The sequence below is a fragment of the Aquila chrysaetos genome, chromosome 18, assembly GCF_900496995.4.
Source record: "Aquila chrysaetos chrysaetos chromosome 18, bAquChr1.4, whole genome shotgun sequence".
Taxonomy (NCBI): Eukaryota; Metazoa; Chordata; class Aves; order Accipitriformes; family Accipitridae; genus Aquila; species Aquila chrysaetos.
In genome coordinates this window covers 26291924-26316017 of record NC_044021.1, presented here as the reverse complement: position 1 = coordinate 26316017, position 24094 = coordinate 26291924, and positions in this window count along the sequence as shown.

Genomic DNA, 24094 nt, shown 5'->3' with positions numbered 1-24094 from the left:
CAGACGGGGTACTCCAGGGCATGGTTTAGCGGGCGCGGGCGATGGCTGGAGTCGGCGATCTTGAGGGTCTTTTCCAACCTAAATGATTCTACGCATCCGACGAGAGGAAGCCAACTGCGAAAACCCCGCGTGGGCTGGCGGACGGCAACAGTCCGTAGGCACCGACGGCATTTTCGCAGACCCGCGGCAGGGCCTGGGCTGGCAGGGACCCTCAGAATCCCCCCCCCGCCCCGGGCAGGGACCCTCAGAGTTTCCCCCCCCGCCCCGGGCAGGGACCCTCAGAGTCCCCCCCCCGCCCCGGGCAGGGACCCTCAGAGTCCCCCCCCCCCGCCCCGGGCAGGGACCCTCAGAGTCGTCCCCCCCCGCCCCGGGCAGGGACCCTCAGAGTCCCCCCCCCCGCCGCGGGCAGGGACCCCTCCAGCAGCGCAGGCCGTCACCGCTCCCGCTTGGCGCCCAGAGGCACCAGCAGGCGGCCGAGGCCTTCCTCCGGGTCTCTGCCCTTCCGTTGTCGCTCCCGCAACGCAACGGCCGCGGCCCCTTCGCCCTCCCCGACGGCCGGAGCCCGCCCGCCCGGGTCCCGGGTAGGGCTGACTGCTGCCGCCGCCTACCTGAGGCGTCGCCGCGGGGTGACGGCACGCTTCGCCCCGGCCCACGGCGCCACCCCCGCCGGCCTAACGACGCCTCCTCCCGGCCCGCACCCCACCTCCGGGCGGGGAACGAGGCGCTCCCGCCGCCTCAAGCCCGGAGCGGAGGACGGAGGGCGGAGGGCGGAGGACGGGGAAGGCGGCGGCAGGCGCAGCCCCGCCGCCGGGCGGCCCTGAGGTGGCGGCGAGCCCCGCCCACCAGCCGCCTGCCTCGCCCCCTCCGCCATGGTCGCGCCCCCACCCGCCCCCTCGGCAGGTTCCGATTGGCTGCAGGAAAGCGGGAGGCGGGACGGCGGCTCGGCACCCGCCCAGTGGGCGGGGCGGGGGAGGGAATGGGGAAGGGGGGTAAAGGGAGGAGGGGGAAGGGGAAGAGGGGGAGGAAGAAGGAGAGGAAGAGGGGGGAAGAAGGAGAGGAAGAGGGGGGGGAAGAAGGAGACGAGGAGGAAGAAGGAGACGAAGAGGGGGAGAAAGAAGAGGGGAGAGGGAGAAGGGGTAGGGGAGGGAGGGGAGAGAGAGGGGGAAGAAGAGGAGGAAGAAGGAGAGGGGGAAGAAGAGGAGGAAGAAGGAGAGGGGGAGGACAAAGGAGAGGAAGAGGGGGAGGATGAAGGAGAGGAAGAGGGGGAGGAAGAAGGAGGGGGGAGGAAGAAGGAGGGGGGAGGACCAAGGAGAGGGGGAGGAAGAAAGAGGGGGGGAGGAAGAAGGAGAGGAAGAGGGGGGGAAGAAGGAGACAAGGAAGAAGAAGGAGAGGAAGAGGGGGGGAAGAAGGAGATGAGGAAGAAGAAGGAGAGGAAGAGGGGGGGAAGAAGGAGACGAGGAGGAAGAAGGAGAGGGGTAGGAAGAAGGAGAAGGAGAGGGGTAGGAAGAAGGAGAGGGGTAGGACAAAGGAGAGGAAGGGGGTAGGAAGAAGGAGAGGGGTAGGACAAAGGAGAGGAAGGGGGTAGGAAGAAGGAGGGGGGAGGAAGAAGGAGAGGAGGAGGAGGAAGAGAGCCTCGCTGCCCGCCAGAGGGGTCGGAGGAGAGGGAACGGCCCTTGCCGGGCTGGGTGGGGGGTACCCGGGGGTTGTCCCGGCCGGCGGTGGGGAGGAGGGCGCGGAGGCAGGCGGTGCTGGGGCCTCGGATTCCAGCTGGGGAATGCTGGTCTCCAGCAGAAGACAATGCAGATGCTGTTGGGTCGGTCCGGAGTCACCAGGAAAAAAGCAACCGCACCACAAGAACACGCTGTCCGACAAATTTTTACTGCTCTGATTTTAACGGCTCTGTACGCCGGAGCAGCTGTAGTTTGCGGATCTTGGTTGAGTCTCTTGTCATCTTGCACTTCAGGTAGTAGTTTGTTTGTGTGCTCGAGGGATGTAAATCTCTACAAAATCAGAACGTGTAACTCATTTACATAGAGGCACCGCAAGAGAGAGACGGCCCCTTAAATACGTGATTTCTTAATAGGCTTAAGATTACTTAGCAGGCAGTTGTATGGGGGTGTCTCGTCTTCGTTTCCATCCTTCCTCACTGCTCTTCGTTCTCTTCTCCTCGCTCCCGGAGCTTCCCACTTCTCACTTCCCAGTTCCTTCCTACTTTGCACCATCTCTGGCATTCACCAGCTCATGCAGTATACCAATTCAACTTGCTAACCCAGCAAAAAGCTATTGCCCAATTCTGGTTTTGTTGCCCATTATTCCATGAAAGTTGATTAAATCGCTGATGGAGTAAATGCAGAATAAAGCAACAGGAGGACATAGCTGGAAGGAAGGTGGATGTGGGAGGAGCAGGACTTAAAAGTTTCTTAACCTTAGGCTGTGGAAAAAAACCCTCAGCTTGTCTTACCTTTCTCCCTTAAGTAAGCCAGAAGGCCTGGAATTCCTGTGTAAGAATTTCCATTGTTTCCCATCCCTTTTTCATCTGTTCTCAGGTAATAATGAAGCACCAGCAGCTGTTACCCTTTCTGTTCTGGCTGAGCTGACATTCGTAACCCTTTTCCTGTATTAGTACATTGTCGATGCTGAGAGATTAAAAGAAAAAAAAGACAAAGGAATGTCTGTTCCTCTTGCCTGGTGCTTTTCGATAAAGAAGATGTTAACCAATACTACCTTAACCCAGCTATTCATAACGATGTAATGGTAAACTCAAGCTAAAATGCTGTTTATTAGCTTTTGGGCATCTAAATAGCAATCATCTAGAGAGGTCCAGAAGAATTGTTAAGTAGACCTGGACAGGTTTCTGAGTTTTTTAAGTTTTTCATTCCTATGTGATTGAGAGGAGAGGGTTTTTCCCCTTCTTGGATAAAAATCTGTGGCTGATATTTGACAGAGTATTGTCTGACAAATGTAGTTTTCTCATTCATGGCAATTTGTTTTTCCTAAAGCTGTTTGAAATCACTGATGTTCTTAATTTGGATCTGAAGGGAAGCAGAAATTTGGCTCGTGTTCAGTACTAGTCCCGATAAGAGCTAGCTTAATTTAGATGTGCCGTTGACATAGTTCAGTGTTTAGATATGTTCTATTGAATTGTTTCTTGAACTTTGAGTAACGTGAAATGCAAAGTGCTTTTTATAATTCAATGCCTGAAAACCTAAAGGTTTTTAAAAAGGATGTAATGCTCAAACACCCCAAGGTACTTGGGAATAGCATTGCTAGATATGGAAACTAAGCCCATTAAGGCTTATAAGTCTTCGCAAAAGAAGATGTAACATGTTGAGCTAAAACATGGGGGGGTTGTAGGGAGTGGCGGATACACAGAGAGAGAGTAGGAGTTCCCAATTTAGAAATACATACTTAATTTCTTGTGTCCTGGATAGAGCTTACCCTGGATGCTTCCTGCACTGTATTAAGTACCTTTTCTTTATAATTCTTCCTACAGAACTAATGTCATAGAGTTCAGCAGAGATAGGCGCAATGCTACCAGAGAACATACAACCTGTTTTCTCTTTCGTAGATTACATTTAAAAAAAAAAAAAAAAAAGTTGATTATTACAGGCTCATAAGACAAATCTAAAAGGTGGTTTGTGGTCAAAACCCTCATATATTTGGAAACTGAGTTTTTATTGTTCCATAGCTTCTTTCCTAAGGAAGATGATGCACAAGTCTCTGTAGTTGAGGTGTGTTTTCCTGGTACACAAGATGATAGTGATTTAATTTACATAATATGTGCCTGCTATAAATACTTGTTTTCAAGGAAAAGCTGGAAGCATAGAGGTTATTTTGTCCTGGAGAGTGGATATGCAGGGGTTTGAGCAGGTGCTGGCTTGATATCAAGGGACATTTGAAAGATGTAATACTTCTTTCTAGCATCCTTTTGCAATGGTTACCAAATAGTCACTATTACTAGTTCTACCATAAAACAAACAAACACAAAACCCCTCAAGTAGCAACAAGAAATCCATCTGTTTCCTATTTTTATTTAGTACTAAAAATGTTGTCCTAGTTCTTGACATACTGCAGAATAGCTTCATCCTGTATTTCGTATTAACCACATCAAGTATTAAAATGTGTAGAAGATATTACCTGCTTTTCTTATAAATTTGCTGAGGTTATGTGTGTTCTCACCCATGCCCCCACTCTGCCTGCCCTTGTGCTCTGCTGTAGGTGATGTTCAATCCTTGTACCTTTCTGGAAAACATCAGGAGAAAATTACTCGTTTATGAAAGTCTCTGAAAAATTTTAGTCGCCTGAAATCCCTAGATCTCTCTCACAATGCGTGGGTTAGTTTGGAGGTAAGGACTTTGTATGTTTGGTTGGTTGTGTTTTTTAACAACTAGCTTAAGGATGGTGTAACCAGTATACACTTAGTCTTGAAAGAATACAGAAGACAAGGTTAGGAAAGTGTCAGCTGTCTGGAGCAGCACTGCAATAGTTACAGGTACGCTTTGGAAAAAAAAAGAGGAAGTATGAGGGAGGCATTTCTTTTCCAATAAAATTGAAAATCAGCATTTGTGAACTGAGGGAGTCTCAGTGCCTAATTCCAGTTCCAAAATATCATTGAAGTTGTAACCTCGGTGCTGATTCCTGAGCCATGTGTCCTAAGAGATGGGCAAGAAATGGTAGGTTTCATGCTGAGGTGGTACCTTTACTTCTGCACTTGATCAGCAGCAGCTAAAGCTTATTTTCCTGTAGCTATTCAAAGTATGCTTTAGAAAGCATGTAGGGATTTAGTCTGTGTCACAATGTCTATGTTTTGGGAGACTACACTGGCTTCTGTAAAACATCAGACTCTATTAAGTCTATCAGTTTGGACTGTATTTTGGAAATACAAAATTAGTTCAGAATAAAGTTGTTTTGAAATAGGGATCAAGGTAAAACTCGGGGGATACAGAACAATTCTGTATTCTGCACTTAAGCTTTTATATTACTGCCCTATGAGGATATGACTTGATTAAATTCACAGATATGCACACACCTCATTTGCAGATTAACTGTAGACATGATCCTTTTTGTTTGCATTTATTCCTTTCAAATGTCTGGATAATAGGCTTATCTTGTGCTCACAGTAACATAAGGGAAGAAAACTAGATTCTGTTTCCTCTGGGAAGCTGTGCTGTTTTTTCTTTTCTGTGGGGCTACAAAACAAATTGCTATCTTATTGCTTTGTGAACTTTGATCTGCCATCCATCTTGTAGTTTATTGCTTTGTCATTGATATCAAAGGCCACAGAAAGTGAAGATAGCTACTTCTATTAGTAGTTACTAGTGGAACTAGTGCTATTAACTGACTAAACACAATAGCAAGATGTATATTTTTAAGTGGATGTTAACTGTGAGGCCTTCCTATGTTTTCTGTGACTTTTTCTTAGAGTTATTTTTGTGCTATTTTTTGCAGATAAAGGCTATTTGTTCAATTTTTCCCTCCTACCCAATTTCAAGACTTTCATAACAGACAGTTTGCATGTATACCTTTATATGAATAAAATCACATTGTTTCAGGTGTAAGACTAAGCTAAAGAAGAGCCATACTCAAATGAAGCATTCAGAAGCTCTCCAATTTCCATATGAAGTCCCAATGCTACTGACATTAGTCATCACTTTTGGCCACCGATTCTATTGCCAGAAATTCTCATTGTACAATGCCAGCCTAAATTTCCTACATGCCTAACTGTTGCCAATGTTCTGTATTTATCAACCCCGCTTTATATTCCTAGGTAATCTAAAAGTATCATTAACATAAAGTCAGCAAGTTTGTTCCTATTGCCTCTTTATAGCTCTAACGTGTTATCAATGGGAGACGAATTTCAGCAGCTGATGTAATATAATGGATTTTTTGGAAATGACAGTCAAGAAGTAACATTTTCCTGACATCTGAGTAAAAAAAAAAAATAATAAAAAGCCCCTTTCTTCTGTAGAATGGTTTGATTTACAAAATTTGTCAAGATTGTGTGTACAGTTGCTATGTTAGTATGGATTTCATGTCCTATGATGCACTTTTTTTTCCCATTAACATTTCTTACCTACCTCAGTATTGACACATCACATTAGATTGATAAACTGTCTTTTAATTCAATAATCTTAAAGATTTAGTGATGTCGCTTTAGCTTCCTGTCGTGGTTTAACCCCAGCCGGCCGCTCAGGCCCACCCAGCCGCTCGCTCACTCCCCCCCAGTGGGATGGGGGAGAGGATCAGAAAAGAGAGAAAACTCATGGGCTGAGATAAAGGCAGTTTAATAGGGAAAGCAAAAGCTGTGTGTGCAAGCAAAGCAAAGCAAGGAATTCATTCCCCACTTCCCATGGGCAGGCAGGTGTTCAGCCATCTCCAGGACAGCAGGGCTCCAGCACGCCTAACAGTGACTTGGGAAGACAAACACCATCACTCTGAATGTCCCCCCCTTCCTTCTTCCCCCGGGTTTATATGCTGAGCATGACGTCCTATGGTCTGGAACGTCCCTTGGGTCAGTCGGGGTCAGCTGTCCCGGCTGTGTCCCCTCCCGACTCCTTGTGCCCCCCCAGCCTCCCCGCTGGTGGGGTGGGGGGAGAGGCAGAAAAGCCCTTGGCTCTGGGTAAGCACTGCTCAGCAGTAACCAAAACCTCCCTGTGTTATCAACACTGTTTTCAGCACAAATCCAAAAGGTAGCCCCATACCAGCTACTGTGAAGAAAATTTACTGTATCCCAGCCAAACCCAGCACACTTCCTGACTTAGACACTTGTGAAAATCCTAACATAATCCATTCCTTTTTGGAAACTTTAGATGATCATCCAGTGAGTGATAGTGAATGAAATGCATCTTTGTTGCATTTTACTACAGATCATGCATTTAAATTAAGTCTTCGTCAGCAACAGAATTGAAATAGATGAAATTAAAAGGTACAAGTGCATTAACTGGAACAGTGATTTTGAAAGGCTGTCACAGAAGTGAGAGCTTCATTCAAAAGTAAATAGTAGAGTTGGGTGAGTTCAGAAAAATTCACAGTGAAGTCTGGAAACACTTAGAAAATCTACAAGACTTCACTCACCAATTGAATTTTTGTTCAAGTATTTTGGAAAGATGATTACACGTAATTATAGTGCTGCTGCCTCTCAGTGTGGTGAACTGGTTTACCTACAGCTTCATGCTTCAGTGGCTCGAATGTTTCTGGTACATCATGTTTCTCATTTCAAAATAGCTGTCTTGTACTATGCTCAGCAGCATAGAGATGACCTCAGATATATCGAATAAGACCTGTCAGTTTCTTGTGCATTAATTTACTTTTGGTGGCACCTTTTCTGTTGGCATCTTGTCTCCAGGTAGTCTCTTGATATTTATTTATCTATCATTTGTGAACGCTTTAAACCATTAATTTTCAACATCAGTATCCTGTGTTCCTGCTAGCTTGTTTCTAGACCTGGAATGGGTTTGTAAGCATTTGGGGAATTGAATACCACTGGTGAGCATAGGGGAGAAAGGATCTCTGACGTATTCAGAATGGGTTTGCTGTTTTGAAATAACCTGGTTTGAGTGTAGTTCAGCTGCACTTACATTTCCATTGTGTTGGTTCTTTGTATTTATGTAATTGTATATTGTGTCTTTAAGCACGCCTCTGGCAATAAAAACAATTTTATATTATGTTTTGAGTGTCAGCTTTGGTACTATGGGTTTGTTATATCAATATACAGGACTAGATTATAGCAATTACAATTATAGTAATTTTAGTATTTTGTCTTTACGTAGTTCTGTGAAATTTATTTTTATAACTTTGTCTTTTTTTATATGTATGCTCACATAAACACAGGCATAATGTAATTGTTAACTTGCCCAGTGTTTTTCAGTGCTTCATTGTCTCCTTCTTGCCCAGCACATGGTTGCAGCTTTCAGAGCTGTTCTCAGGTGGACTATCCTGCCATTAATCGGTCTAAATTAGTAGATTTATTTTAGCCATCTGATATTAATTGTGGAGATGGTTAACTCATCAGGTTTTTAGTCTTACATTTTTAAAGATCTCTCAGTGAATTACTTGTAAATAAAATAAAGGCTTTGTGTTTCCTTTCTACCAGTCCTGTGACTGTCTGAAATATTTTCATCAGCCTCCATTCTTCAAAGCTACAGGGAGTGTATAGAAAGTTTACCGATGTAAGCCTTCCAACAAGAAGTTGCGTTGTCTAGTTTCTATTCAGCTGAAATTACTCTTCAGCACACATTGTATGTACAACTTGCTCATGTGGAGAATCCATAGAGACTGTAATACTTCTGTTCTTCTTGCTCATCTTCAGATCTTGTTTTTCTAGACAGGCAGTCAGAAAATTTTGGAACAAGAAAAAACTATTTAAGACCATTGTCATTTAGTGCACTTTTACTTAAATTCCTCAGCACGTTCAAACTTAGGTGGCTAAAGTGGACCCATAGACTTACGTTTAGGGCTTTCACCTTCAGTTATAACTGCTTTTTCACTTGCTCCTGTAATTCTACAGCTGTCTTCAAAGAGGTGAGTTAATGGAGCAAGTTATTCTGAATAAATATATTCTGGATAAACTTACATTACATTACTTTTCCTATTCCCATCCCAAAGCAACTAGCTAATTGCTAGATAACGAGGAATGTGGAATTTAGAAATGTATAGCAAAGAACAAACGGCACTTGGCTTGCTGCTGGAGAGGAACCCTACCAGCCTTGAGGACTTGGCTGACATCGTTAAGTTCTGCAAAGACAAATGCAAAGTCCTGTACCTTGGGTAGAATAACCCCCTGCAACACGTACAGGATCTGACTGGTCAGGTAACAGCTCTGCAGAAAATTGGGGTTCTTGCTGGGTAATGAGCTGAACATGAGTGCAATACATGTTGGGCTTCATTAGCAAGAGCAGACCGAGAGAAGCAATTATTCCCCTCTGCTCAACGCTTACGAGGCAGCATCTGGAACACTGTGTTCCACTTTGGGGTTCGCCAGTAAAAGAGAGGACATGAAACTGGAGCGAGTCCAGAGGAGGGCCTCTAAGATGGTATGGGGCTGGGACATAGAACGTAAAAGGAACAGGCTGAGAGATGTGGGTTTGATTACCCGGGAGAAGAGTTGGGGGAAGGGGAGCAGGAGAGGAATCTAATTGCTGTCTTCCACTACTTAATGGGGAAGCCAGACTGTCCTGCTTTCGGCTGAGATGATAGAGTCAATTTTCTTCTTAGTAGCTGGTATAGTGTTATGTTTTGGGTTCAGTATGAGAATAACGTTGATAACACACTGATGTTTTAGTTGTTGCTAAGTAGCGCTTATCCGAAGTTAAGGATTGTTCAGTTTCCCATGCTCTGCCAGCAAGCAGGTGCACAAGAAGCCGGGAGGGAGCCTGGCCAGGACAGCGGACCCGTCTTTTCTTGGGTTTTATTTCTCTCTCTTTTTTTTTTTTTGTTATATTCCTTTTCGTTACAATTATTATTACTACTATTATATTTTATTATTATTGTTATTATTATATTTTATTTTACTTTAGTTATTAAGCTGTTCTTATCTCAGCCCACGAGTTTTACTTCTTTTTTTTGATTCTTCTCCCCATCCCACTGGGAGGGGGGAAAGCGAGCGACCAGCTGCATGGTGCCTGGTTGCTGGCTGGGGTTAAACCACGACACAGACTTTTCACAAATATACACAGTAAAAGGATAAAAGGCAGCTAGCATTTCCATGGCAACAAAGACAATTCCAGCTGGATGTAAGGGAAGGATTTCTTCCACTGGTCAAGCACCCAGGGAGGACTTTCAAAATATGACTGAAGAGACACTGCGCGTCTTTGTCCGGCGTTGAAGTGAGAGTTCATTCAAGCAGAAGGTTGGACAATGGAGGACATGCAGAGGTCTTTTGCAGCCTGAGTTGTTTTATGATTCAGTTAAGATACAAGCTAGTTACATACAATTTAGTATTTTAAATTTGATTTTTCCTCTCAAAATGGTGTTGGAAAATTTTCTAATATGTTCTTGCCTTTCATTTAAACCCCATTCTGAAGTTGTAATGTGAATTACTGGAGTCACATGCAGAACTGCGGTGAAAAATGACACAGACACTAAGTAGGAGAGAACAATTATTGACCTCCCCATTTTATAAAGTGGAAGTTGGAACACAGAGGAGGTGAATAGACCAAGAACACTCAAAGAAATTTCTGACAGACCTGTAATTAAAACCAAATTGTTCCTGCCATAGCTGAAAGAATATCCTACTACAATCCAGTGAACAAAGCTTATGCTGCCCTGTGACAGGCCCTTTGCTAGAAGCTTGGAAAAATCTTGTGAAGTAACCAAAACCAGAAAGGCTCTGCAGCAAAAGTGCTGATATAGATATTTTAATATTTTTGCTAAACTTTTATTAGAACCTGAAGGATAGCCATAACGCAAACTTAGGCCTCGTCTTACATATCAGACAGGAAACTGCTGTTGCTGGTTTCCCTTTGAATTTTTGGTTTGACACAAACTGGATTTGGACCCAGTAGAAGTACCAGGGAGAACAGGAATTTGCTGGTATTTCAGGTTGCAAGGACACCACCGCTTTCTCATTGCTGCTGCAACTGCCTGTCCCCCCTCTTTGGTTCTGGGAGGATTGTTCCGCGCTTTGAGAGAGCCGGGCGCGGGCCGCTGCGTTCTAGCGAGGGACCCTCACAGGTGAAAGGGGAATGAGCTCTAGTGATGTGGTCGTCAGCTCGCCAGCAAAAGTCTGATTGATCTGGTGGAGACCAGCAGTCTTTCCTGTTAACTCTACCCTGTGTAACCCAATCGTTGCGCTCGGGAAGGTGAAATATAATTAGGTCAGCTTAGATCTATACATTTTGTGAAATCTTCAGGAAAAAAACCCAAAGCTTGGTAAATAAAGTTGTGGATAAGGGGAAGATGATTATCGTTTCTCTGGCTTTTGCGAGACAGATTCATGCAGATCTTAAAGTTCTGCATCTGGGTTAACATGTGAGTTAAGTTTGGGATTTGGATAATTTTACTTTCAAGCGATGAAGGCAGCTGCTGATTATACAGTTGTTTGACACATAATTTTAAGAGAGACATGCATGCTTGGTACTTGTAGTCAATTTATTTTTATGGTTTTAAATTTTCAGATGTTATTTCCTTGGTATCTGCAAAATTGATGGCATAAATGTTAAAGAACAAGAAGTCTGAGATTGGACCCACCTCTCAAGTATGAAAGCAACAGGGTAATAAGTAAGTAAGCTTGTATTGCCGTTAGCTGTTTGGTACCCATAGCTGTTTTGGCACCAGAGATTCACCTGTATAGGTATAGGCTTATAGAAATACGTTTCTTTTGGTTATAGATGAAATGATCTTAAATGTCCGAACTTCTCTCTGGGATTTTCACCTTTGTTCTGTTGTCAGCCTGTTATCTGCTCAAAACTGGGAGCATTTCAGGTTACAACTGAGGTACATTGCGCTATCGTTGGAATAATCTTGCCTTGCGTTATTAGTTTCGCCTTGTCTACAACTTTCTTATCTCTTTCCTTAATGCTTTGTTTTTATGTTTGACGTGTAGTCATAAAATTTCTTCCCACTGCTAATAGCAGCTACAGCGGTATTTACAAAGCTGGGCTCTGCTGAGCTGGTGACACCTCTCTCACGGCTTTTGCAAGTTTAGCTTGTAACTTAAGGCACAGTTGAACTGAGCAGCCTGACACTAACTGCTTTGCCAAAACTAAAACCCAAAATAGATACTTCTTTCAAATAGTTCGTTCCAGGTGAACCTGTCTTTTACTTGTCAAACATGCATAGGGTTTTTTTGGTATCGCTTGGAGGTCAGCAGCTTCACACTATTTGTGATCAAAGTGGTTCTACCACCAGCTCTTTCTTCAACATTTTAGATAGTAGAAGTGACGTTGCTAATAAATGAAGTAGAACTGCATGGAAAAGGAGACTAGTGCAGGAAGTGCTTCACAGTTGGCATAGCACAGTCTTCTTACATATCTGCTTTACCAGCTAACAGTAAGTTCAAGATGATTGGGTCCTGAATTTTTAGCAGTCCTCATGATTTTTTCCTGATACTTGGAGCGTGTCTGTAAGTATCTCTGTAAGGAGAGAGATTGAGTTGTCATTGCAAGAGGTGACAGATTTCCATGAAGACTGCTGCTGTCTGTGCTTTTTGGGGCAGAGAGAGAGTAAGTTTGTATACAGGCTTTGGAGAGTTACATTTCAAAGCAAAAGTTTGAGAGAAGAGCTTGCAAGAGCACTTAAAAGTTCTTATTAGTCTATGATAAATATCAAAGATGACAGCAAAGAGCTCTGTGGGCTTGACAAAAACTTTCTTATAGAATTTATTTCCTAGCATTTTGTATCACTTCATCAGCAAGGGGGGATACAGCCTAGCCTACTAAACTCGTGTCCTGATAGTTCCATTGTCTAGAGATGGAGTACTGCAAAAATGCTGGCATCTTCAGAATTTTATAATTTTCCTTTGGAAGAAAAAAGGGGAAAAAAATGAGAGAGGAATCATTTGCAACCATTTTAACAGGCGTGTTTCTGAATACAATTTGTTAGCTATACCTAGATACCTTTGTATTAGGAAGGTCAGCTAAATCCAGGAAAAGATTAACTCTCATAACACTTCCTAAGCAAGTGTAAATGTGAAGATCTTGATTCCTTAAAGAATGCAAATGTTTAACTTCAAGCGAGTAGAATGATATATGAAATACCTTATAAGAATTAGCTCTTGGTGCTTTACAAAAAAAACCCCAAAACCAAACAGATGGCATGAGACATTTGCATTATATTTAATCACCTATATTTGGAGCTTGTTTGGAATTCTGCATTAAATCCCTATGCCTAAAGTACGAAATTTCAGTGTAGTGCGAATTGCTGAAGATTATATTAGTGTTTTGCAGGCAACCATGAGTTCAGTGTACTTATGCTCTGAATCAACAGAAAGCAATTTGAAACAGCAGTAGTGCTAACACTACATGCTATAAGAAAATAATGCAGCATACTGTGTTGGCAATCTATGGAAAAAAGCAAAAATACAGTGTAGCACAAAATTAGAAAATTATCAATCTGTTATCACCTAGTTTTCTTACAGTCCCAAACAATCAATCAGTGTGGAGTACCTGGTCAGTGGCTCAACTTTGGAAAGCTGTATTTCAGTTCTGTTCAAAAAATACCACATTTTATTTTGTCATGCTTGGAAAATGAGGATTGTCTAGGTGATCCATTAGCACTCTTTTCTCTTGCATTTATATCCATATATTATATTATCTGTAGTTAATTGATAGCAAACCTAAATTTTTTTTCATTGCTACACTATAAATATTTGTCTAATGTTTTGCCAGCTAAACATCGCAACAGTAAACATGGATTGGAAAAAGAAGTAGCAAAGTTACATTTTCAGAAAAGTAAGACTAAGGATTTGTCTAAAGAAGACCCAAATCTAAAACTTATGATAAAGCTTATGATAAGCTTATGATAAAATTACTGTCCAGGCTGAATTTACAACCCATCCAGGTATCAATTTTAGCACTTTAATTCTTTTGCTTGCTTTGTTCAAGATGTTGATTACCGTGGTGCAAATTATTACTATATCTTCTATGTAAAAAGTACGTGTCTATGGCTGTTTATGGCTATTTTCTACTTGTTTATTATTCTGTGACTGTCAGTATCTCTGAGAGAAATCTAATCTCTGTAAGGAAATGGAAGTCAAATTCAGTCTTCAAGTAGAAGGAATTTTTGAGCTTTCTAATTGGTGTCTTTACTGAAGAAAAGAAAGACTGCAGTCTTTAGTCATTCGGTACACCTGCTGTGGCTGGCTCGGGGTTGCGTGCAGACTGGCCAAAACGTGCCTCTTGCTTAGCAGGGACCGCGCGTGAGAGGACTTCAGGGCGCAGGGAGGGACGGCTGAGGTACACGTTAGGTAATTTGGCTGATAACGGGAGGTAGTGTTGCGGAGGAAGAGATGGACGTGGGCTGCATGAAAGAGGATCTTGAGTTAATACTGAGTGTTGGATGCGTAAATAAAAAGAACGTATAACAAATCTATAGGTCTAAGGTGTCGTACAGACAGCTAGATGTCAATCTGCAGTTCTGTTAAGATTGCTAAATCTCCTCTACCCCGCAATCCTCAGAGACGTAGTGGACACGCGTCTTGCGGTAGAAACGACGGGGAACCGATGCACGAGCCCCTGTGCTTCCCTCCTCCCGTGTGACAGGAGAAATGGACGTGACCTCTGGGTTCCAGCTCGGTGTCATACATTGGATATTTGGTAGTTCCCACTCTCCCTGCTCTTCTCTAGCGACAAGAAAAATCTGTTGAGCAGAAAGATTCTTTTTTCTTCCCAATGTAGTCGGTGAATGTGCATAGAAGTGAACTTCCATTGCCAAAGCGAGGTGAAATTTGCTTGTGCCCTGGGCTTTTCACTGAGGTTTGTCATCAATAATTTTAACCTTAGATTTTGGGGTTTCTTTTAATTCTTTGTGATTACTTTTTTTTTTTTTTTAATTGAAAACAGTTTCTAGCTGGGAGTTAGGTCTCCAGACTGTTGCCAGTCTCCTCTATGCCTTGTGCAGCACCTAGTGGATTCTTTGAATATCCCTCCAAAGATACATGCTTTCACAGGTCCATGAAAAGCAGCATTTGCTTGTTTCCAAAAAGATAACTTACACCCCAGTTACTTTGCCTAGTAACAAAATATGTATTAATTCATACCTTTCTGTTTAACTTCCAGTTGTGTTTAGCACCATCATAAAGAGTTCTTACTTGAACATATGGCATCAATAATCATTAGTGGCAATCTAGTTTAAATTTAGCCTTCATGAATTTAGAGCATCAGGAAGAACAGTACTTTCAAAAGTCTTAAATACTGTTTGCATGAAATCATGTGAAAAGAACTCACTGAGACTTGGCATTGAAGATGTTTTACACAGTTGAAACTAAGTCTTGATATTCTTTGTCCCCCTTGCTAAGCATCATGCATACAATCAGGTTTAGTTATTAGCTTTTCACTTCTGTAAATTTATATTTGTGACTCAGCTCCATTTACTACAGGCAATGTGTATTACAAATTATTCCAGTAGTTCATACCTGCATTATTTTTCCTTAAGCAAAGATCCTTTTACATTTAGTAACTCGTATACAAGGTGATGGCACTGTTTGCAGCTATGAGGAATATATAAAGTATTCCAAAGCAAGTAAAATTTTACTAAAAGAACTAAGCTTTTTCAAAATAAAAACACAGATACCTGAGAACTAGTCTGGAAGTGGTTTTATCATCTCCAGACCTAGTTTAAAACACTAGGTGGGTTTTCACAGTAAAAAAATCAATAAAGATTTTATTCTTGAAAGTCACTCTAAAATGAGGATATTCTGTTGACATGACTGTGTATTATTTTTTTCTTTTTCAGACTCACTAGAAACAGATGAATTATCCACTTCTTCAGAGGAGCACATGCAAGCTCAGGAGAGTTCTAACACACTCTCAGCATCTGAATTGCCCAGCAATAGAAAATTGTACAATGAAACAAACCAACCTGCTGAGAAAACTTCATAGCTTTGCAGAAAAATAGCAAACAACATAATGCTGGAGTATCAATGCCTAAGCAAAAATTACTCATCACCTCTCGGGATACTGTACGTGAAGAACAAAGAACAAAATAGGCAGACAGGTAAGCACTAGAAAAGAGAGCTGATTATTGCGCATTATGTAACTCAAATGTTAAAATGGACCTTTAATGACAATTACATTTTCTTAGATTGCTTTTCAGAAATGAATGTAGTTCTGTCACTCAGTACCTTTTTTGCTTGCAAAAATGAGACCGGCCAAGAACTCTGTTCTCTGCAAAGCCAGGCTTAGGAACGGTACAGTAGCAATTGTTTTACGCATATTTGCATTAACATTATTTGTGATCCCAGTTTGTTTTTTAGTGGTATCAAAGATGGACTCGTGTTAATTCTTTGTTTCATCTTTGGGTTGGGCAGGTCGGTAGTAATGTTAGTAGGGAAAGTTAAACTTTGTAACGTGGAAGAGCTAGAGAAGTAGTAGAGAAGCTATGCTAAAAGCTTTTGCTTAAGGCTCTGTTTTAGTCCAAGAGACTACAGTTTTGTAAAAACTATTTAAAAATTGAAGAATGGAAGTTTGTAAAGGAAATTTTACAAGAGCTTTAATAAAAGTAACTGCATCCGGACTTTTCCAGAGGAAACCCCTTTGACTTAAGAATGGCCAGCAAATGGGTGCTTGGCCTTTTCCCAGAGAAGCTAGAGCTTGTTGGAACTCTGCTTAATACATAGGCATATTCATAATAGGCATTCTCATCTTGAAGAAAAAAAATTTTTCTTGAAGAAAATAAATTTTTTTTCAGAAAAAAGTTAGGACTACAGACCAAACTGTTGAGTACCTGGTTTAGGGCTTTTTAATGCATACACAATGTAGAGGATTTTGGGCAAAACTACCTGATTGTATCCATTTTTGTTGCATATCACGCTTCACAATTAAGAGATGGCTACAGTTTAAAAAAACCCACCACCTTGAATTGAAATTTTTCTATTTTTTTTTCCTCCAGTTACTTTCAGGAAAATCATAAGGGAAAAGCTCTGGCAGTCAATAAACATGTATATAAAGCAACACCTATGAAACATCTTCTGGACATAGTGGATAAATATGGGAGTGGTAGTAAAACATTTCACTGCGATGAAAAGTTTCTTTTTAAGAAAGAAATTTCTTTTTAAGAAATTTACATATAAATAGTGTATTCTGTTAATGTTTTGAGGGACTTTCATTGGGATGGACTTCAAGTCTTCCTGTCCTAATGGATGTTGTGTATTCTCTAAGTCTATGAGCTAGTACAGTGCAATTTAAATTTTGAATAGCTTGTGGTATATAAACTTCTTTCCTCTTTGGTATGAAAATCAGCATTCTAATATAAGTACAGAATTAGTTATGTAAAGAATATTTACATAATTGCATAATTTAGATTTGCTTAGCACCAATGAGGGTAACAGAATGAGAAAACACAAGGCTGCTGACTGTAAATTTAGGAATAAATTGTGTTCAAAGCTAAGCCGTGTATCATACTGTGCTTTTTTAGCCTGGTGATCCAGGTAACTGAGTAAAACAAGCAATAAGTGTAGTTTACCTGACTGCACGTATCCACGTCCCTGTGTTCCTCACAAGTGTCATTGGATCATCAAAATGGGGAAAGCCTGGAATCTCTGCCAGAACAGTGTATCTTGCCATGATAGTTTCATCCCTGTCTATATTTTGGAGTCAAGCTAGGATCACAGAACAAGCATACCAATTGTTGAGGCGTTATTCTGTAATGGTAATGGCTAATAAACCTCATCAGGTGTTGGAAACAAGAAATGAATTTGCTAATAATTGTGTACAAGGGGAAGCCTTGTGTAAACTCAAGGAGTCTGTTTAGTATTCAATCAGTCTGCTTTAATTCTCGTATTTTTCTCAGAAAAATCTGGTTTCTCCTTGTGGATATAGAAATCAAAAAAATTTGAACAGATGTTGTTATAAAGTAAATTAAAGGGCTTAGAAATACCACTTAATATTTAACTAAACACTGTTTGCTAACTCAAATATAACCTTGTGACATGAAGGGTGTCTTAAGAGGTTGTGTACCCTGCTCCTAAGGTCATTATAAACATCAGTGATGAGAATCACGCTCATTTTTTAATCTCTTAATTTTGGTTATAGAAAAAACGTGAATTTGCTATTTTCCAGAAAAGGTAGTAAGTGTTGTACTTTGGATACTTTTACTCTAGTTGCCTTTCCTATTAAAGTATAGGATACATCACTTTGTTTTTTCCTATGAAATAGCATTAAGATTGTTTTCACATGGTGGAAAACTTCAGTGGAATCCAACTAATAAAAATGTCTGAATGGAAATTCTGATGACACTTTTTCCTTCAGGAATACTCAGGTTTTTGGAGTGTGGTTAATGGTTTTAGATGTTTGGAAAAAACAGTAGTGAAATATCAAGCATGTTTCAAAAATCTAACTACTCTTTACCTCAGAAAAGACTGAGCTTATGGGTAAGAACCTGAAGAAATATAAACTGTAACTTATCTCCCCCTTAGACAAGACTTTGAATTTTGGCAATCAATCAAAAGTGTGCAATAAGTCCGCATCCTCACATCTAGATGCAAATGTGATGTGATATAGTGCTGTTTGTGCATGCGATATATGGTGTGCATATTGTTCTAGTCAAGCCTGTGCCTCCAAATCAGAAGACAGTTTGTTAAACTCATTGGTTAAAACAAATTATATGGATTTCAGCCCACAGGGCCTTTTACAGCATTTTATAGATTCAGCAAAACAGTTTTCAGATGCATCACTTCATTAATGACAAGATTTTCAGTAAATGGCAGCTGTCCATTCGAATGACATAGCTGCAATAAGTAAACAGCTTTAAAATAGAAAGTGAGTTTGATTGACAGTGAATACTGCCAGGAGAAGACTGAAGATAAGAGTACGTTTAACTGTATTGGAATTTAATTAAAATACTCTGTAGCTGTATAGTTACATACCTGGTGGAAAATTATAAAGTTTTTGGTTATGATCAAGAAAAATGTTATAGAACCTTTTGGCATGAAATTCCATGAATTTCTTTAGGACTCATCCAGCAAGTGGATGTTTGAATATTGTAGGAAATAATCTAGTTTTTTTAGAACTTCAAAATCATCAGCAGGTAACAAATGAAAACATTAGCTTGAAGGAATGGCTTCAACACTTTGATGAGCAGCCTTTAAGAAGACGGCAGTCACAGGCACGCTTTAAGTGCTAAGCATAAATGAAACCAACAAATAAACAGCATATTTTTTCTTTTCAGCAGTCATGTTTGACTGTTGGACCAATTTAAGTTTATCCAGTATTGTGACAGGGTGGCGACTTGTTTTCTCTCAGTTCAGTGTTCACCCTGCGGACAAGACCCCTGCCTAAAAACGTGCCTCATGTTGTGAAAACCAATTTATTCTATCTCTCAGCAAGTAGGTAGGTGGTAGAATGATTAGAGACAAACAGGGATTTCATATGAAAAGTTGAAAATACTGAGGTAAGAGTGGAGCAAAGGGACTTTGGGGAGGAAGAGGACGGCATTTGAGCAAAGGGAAAGCTGCTACCTTTAAAAAGGACAAGAACACACAATCAGCGTTCAAAAAGATGTGCTATCGGTGGTGTTACCAATGTTTTTCTCTGCTTTATTCCTTAAGTAAGTGATAACATGCAAGGAAACAGGGGTGGGATTCTGGGGAAGAATTCTGGGGTGGGCATTCAGGCATGCCAGCTCTTAGAAGGAGGCAGCAGACTGGTTTGTGTTTTGGGACTGTGGCTGGAAACCCAGAGATGGATCAGCACTCGGCATCTTTTCAGAGTTTTTAAAAAATAAGGCTATCCAACAGGTGATTCATCAGTCAGATTATTCAAAGTGTTGGCGCTGGAACAGAAGGTTGGCTTCCCCCATAACTAACTTACACCCTGCCACAACTTGGGCCACCGAGTTCATTGCAGGGCTTTTCTTGGCTAGTTGGGATCTTACTCGGCATCTGTCTCCGCAGGGGTTCTGCTGTCATTTGCCTGTGGTGAAACTCGTCCTCTGCTCGAGGAGGTCGGACAAGAAGAGGGGATGGGGGGACAGAAACCTCCTGTTCTGCTTTGTGGCCTCTGCCTTAGGCCAGAAGGCTGGAATATAATAAACCGTAATCATCAGAGGAGGCAACAGCCTTGTTTGCTGTAGCATCGTTTCTAGATTTAAACCTGTGCAAAGTCAGTATTTTAAGGCCAAGTGTAATTCCTGTAGTTCTGGTATAAATCAAATCTAAAGAGCTGGGATTTTTCCATGGAAGGTAGGTACTTCTAAACTCATGTGAAGCGATACTTGCAGGGTTTTCCTAATAGAGACTTCTGTCAAGGAGATTGTAGATCAAGGATTTTATGAAACAAACAAGCACAAATTCTTGCTGTGTTTTGTACTTCTGCTGGAAACAGGTTCTCCTTTTTTATCCATCTGGTGATGGTCAACAGGCCAGCTGGAATTGGGCTGCGTGCTGCAGCGGTATAGCTCGTCATGCTGTGTGTGTCTGTCAACAAGGTGAAATTCATGTCCTCACTGAGGTGTGAAGGATCCAGACCTATGCATTTATTTTGAAAGCAGCGGTTAGAGGGGACAGTGTTGTAGTGCTCAGTAGAAATACATCCCGCAGTAGAGGAAACCTGTGCCTAAACCTCTCCCCCTCCTGCTGCCCACCCCCGTATTTTGGTTTAGAAGCAGCAGCTGGATAGACTGTTTGCATTTTTGGGACTGTGGCTGGATACCCAGAGACGGATCAGCACTCAGCATCTTTTCAGAGAGTAGGGGCTACTGGCTCCTGCCGCAGGGACGGAGGCCAGGCTGTGCCGAGCAACCTGCGGACAGGAGGGGTCTGGTGCTGCTGACTGGCTTGTCGGAGGTGTGAAGGAGTACGGCTGTAGTCCAAAAATACTCTGTTTTTCAGATTTTAAAAGAAAGCTGGTTTAGTCAAAGAAGTATCTTTTAAGTACTCTGCCTACACAAAAGGTAGTGATAACCTGGTAGTGTGTGTGTGGAAAGCTTCCACTGGCATTTTGTAACCGCCCTCACAAGACCGAGCAGCTCATTTGATAAAGTGAATACCGTTCTCCCAGGTGCCAGCACATCTGTCCTCGTGATTTAAAAAAAACCCAAACCCCTTAACTCTGTGCTTGTTTACACATTTCCTTTTTCACCGATGTATTCAGCAGTAGTTGCAAATCAGCCAATTCTTGTGTTGCAGGAGTTCTGTCTTTTCAGAAAAACTAGCGTGTTTTGTATGTTGTAGACAAGCTCTTAAGCCTCTCAGGGCTTTCTAGCCTTTGAGCAACTTTATGCTGATTCAAACCAGTAACAGAGACTTTGTGACAAATTTGTAAGCTCTTATTGAAACATCTCACTTTATTCCGCCAAAAGGTTAGCTTCAGGCACGTGCAGATGGTCTTTCTATTAAATGCATATTTCTCAGGCTGCTTCTTGTGTGCCTTCTCTAACTTCGCTGTGACCAGCTTTCTCTGCTCCCCTTCTCTCTGAAGTTCCACTACTTTGCCTATTTTCGTTTTTGTTGTTGTCCTCCTACCCCGTATTTACTCCATTCAAAATAATCTCAACTTTCTGTAAGTATATTGTATCTACCACTCCAAGAGTAGAGCACAATAGGAATAGCATTTAGCTTTTGGCATCTGCCTCAGTCTCACCAGCAGCAAAAATGTGACGATTGAATGAATGGCCTGTTGAAGTCAAAGATCACAGCTTTACGTTGTAATAGCTTTGGATGAGGCTTTAGCAGAGCTCCAGAGAATGCATCTAACCTTCTTTCTCATTGATGGCAATTACAGAATCTACTTTAAGCCAGGTCAATACCTGCCTCTCAGCTTCTGGGTTAAAAAAAACCCACCCAAAACCTAAAAGTGAGTTAACCCATCGAAGCATTAGGCCTCCTTCAACATGTCGGTAGCTTAGCTTCTCCAAATGCTACAGGAATCTGCCTCTCAAAACTGTGGTTCTGGGGCAGGGACCTCATACAAAACCCTACAGTTCTGCATCTGTGCAGTATGCGATACTGCTTATTATCTGACATCACTGACATCACTTTCTATCTCGCCTCTTAAAGGCTGTTACCCCGGTCCCGCTCTAGGTCCTGGCGGCAGAGAGAACCTCCATCGCTCTTGGTTGCGGGTACCGCAGACCCGTGGTCTGGCTCCAGCTGCTGGCGATTAGAGCTCCATATGCACCTACGTACGCAGAATAGCGAATCCTCTCTCCCAAGAACACAGTTAGAAATGAAATTTTGTAAGACGGGACACTTGCGAGGTCCAGGGCATTGCCAAAGGACCGTACAGACCAGGGACCAGCCCCTTATCCCTCCGTTTTCCTGTGCTCATTCCTCCCCAGACCGCCTCCATCCCTGCCTTTGGTTCCTCCCGTAGATATCCCATAATGTCGTACATCCCCTAAACGCTCATGCCGGCACAGGCGCGTGGGTAGGAAGGCGCCTCGATCCGTAGGGTGCTCGGCAGAGCCGTCGACTCACCTCGATATGTTTCACGCCTGGGAACTGCCCTTCTTCTTCCCGGCAGTACTGACCCGGCTGCTTTAGCCATTCTAAACGGTCAGTGAAAAAGAGGAAGGTTTTTCTTTCTCGGTTTACGATAAACCGGCATCCTGCCAGTTTTGTGTCACTGTAGCTAACAGCTCTCTCTTCAAATACCAGCTTAAATAACTGTCAATCAATCACAGCTACCATAACACTCCTGCCGGCACTTGGTTGGTTTTGATATTCAAGTGCTGTCCGATAGCTAATCCATTTCAGTGGCAACTGAAGTGAAGCTTCTATACCAATATTACGTGTGTTTCAAATGCAAGCTGAAGCCATTTCACAATAGACAAAAAATGGGCAACGAAAAAAATGTGGGTGAAATAGAAGTAGTTGTAAAATGTTGACCAGAACACTACTGATTTTTGAGTGCTCTTATTTTTTTTTTCCTTCCTCAGCTTTCTTAGTCTGAGAAAAATAAAGCAGAGACAGACAGAAACAAAATTAACAGGATGAGGAAAATAAACAATTAAAAGGCATAGTGCACATGTTACTTCAGATAATACAGAATGCCTTTACTGAAGTTCCCCTACCTCCCCATCTCTAGTATCAGCAGAAAAAAAACCTGATCCAATTTGTCTTCAGGACTGGAGGGATGGCTAAGGGCATGAATCCATCTCGAGCCAAACGTAGGATGCTTAGCTGAATTATTGATGCAACGGTAAAAGTAGCAGTTTAGACAGATTTGATGCTGAATTATTTTCTAAATCCTGCTTGTTTAAAAACAACTTAGTATCTGAAGTTTAACAGTTCATTTTTAAATTGAGAGATTGTATTTAAATGTCAAGTAGATGGTCTACTTGTTCATCTTCTGTTTAAAAAAATCAGAATAATAAAAGGTAAGGGTAATGCATGAAATTTCACTGACAGCTCTGTGTGGAACTACAGAAATACAACCACTAAGCTGCTTTCAAACGATGCCAAACAAATACATCAGCATTATATACTGCATGTATTTTGTCTTGAATGGATGAGTTCAAAAGACCCACAAGCTCCAGTAAAGGCACTACTTTGCTGAATTAGGTTTCAGGTTGAACACATGGGATTTTCTTAATAAGGGACTCACTGGTCAAATACATATTAGCATCAAACGGTCTTTTATTTAAAAATAAATGTCAGTCTAGATATCTGGAGTTTATTTCTGTTCCACCACACTGTGTGTAGAATTCCTGGCCCCTGCTTTTTTTTTTTTCCCTTTCTAGTCATTTGATAATGGCAAATTCTTATTTTTTTGCATGACCCTCAGTTCCTCAACTGGAATTCTTTCCTGGGTACAAACAAAAGTGTCTTGGATGAAGAGTGTAGTCTCATCTACTACTATAAAAGTACTTAATTAGATGATCCCAGGTACAGATGCTATTTAGCTGGCTGACTCAGAGAAAATATTCCATGCCAGCCGATTTCTGTTCCACATACAAAATTCTCCTGGTATAACAGTGTTCACAGACCTCAAGTAAAAATGGGATTAAAACCTGTATTTTATTTTTTATTGCATCATCTAGTATCAGGGATTGTTACAGAAAAAAAAAAATCATCTTGTTGGCCACAGTAATGATACAACAGCTGGTAACAGTTTTTTGTTATCATTCCAGTAAGGTGTAAAACTGATGCTCCGGTGACTAGCTTACCTGCCTCGAAGAGGGAAGATGCTCTTGCACTAGCTGGAAGCAAGATCGATATGATTAATTCCAGCAGCCCCAGCTGGCTATTCTTTCCTACCATCCCTGCCACTCCTTATATTCCAGCACTCATTCCTGAAAACCCTGCAGGCCTTGAGCCCTTAAATGACCCACGGGTGGTTGTGTAATCTCTTGAGTTCGCAGTTCTGCAATTAAATTGATTGCAGACCTGAAATGAACTTCTAGCTGGAACATGAACCAGAGCAGTAAATTTCAATGAGCTGGCGTTAGTTTACATTATCAATAAAGCAGTGCAGGGAGTTAAATAGGAAGCGGAGGGAGT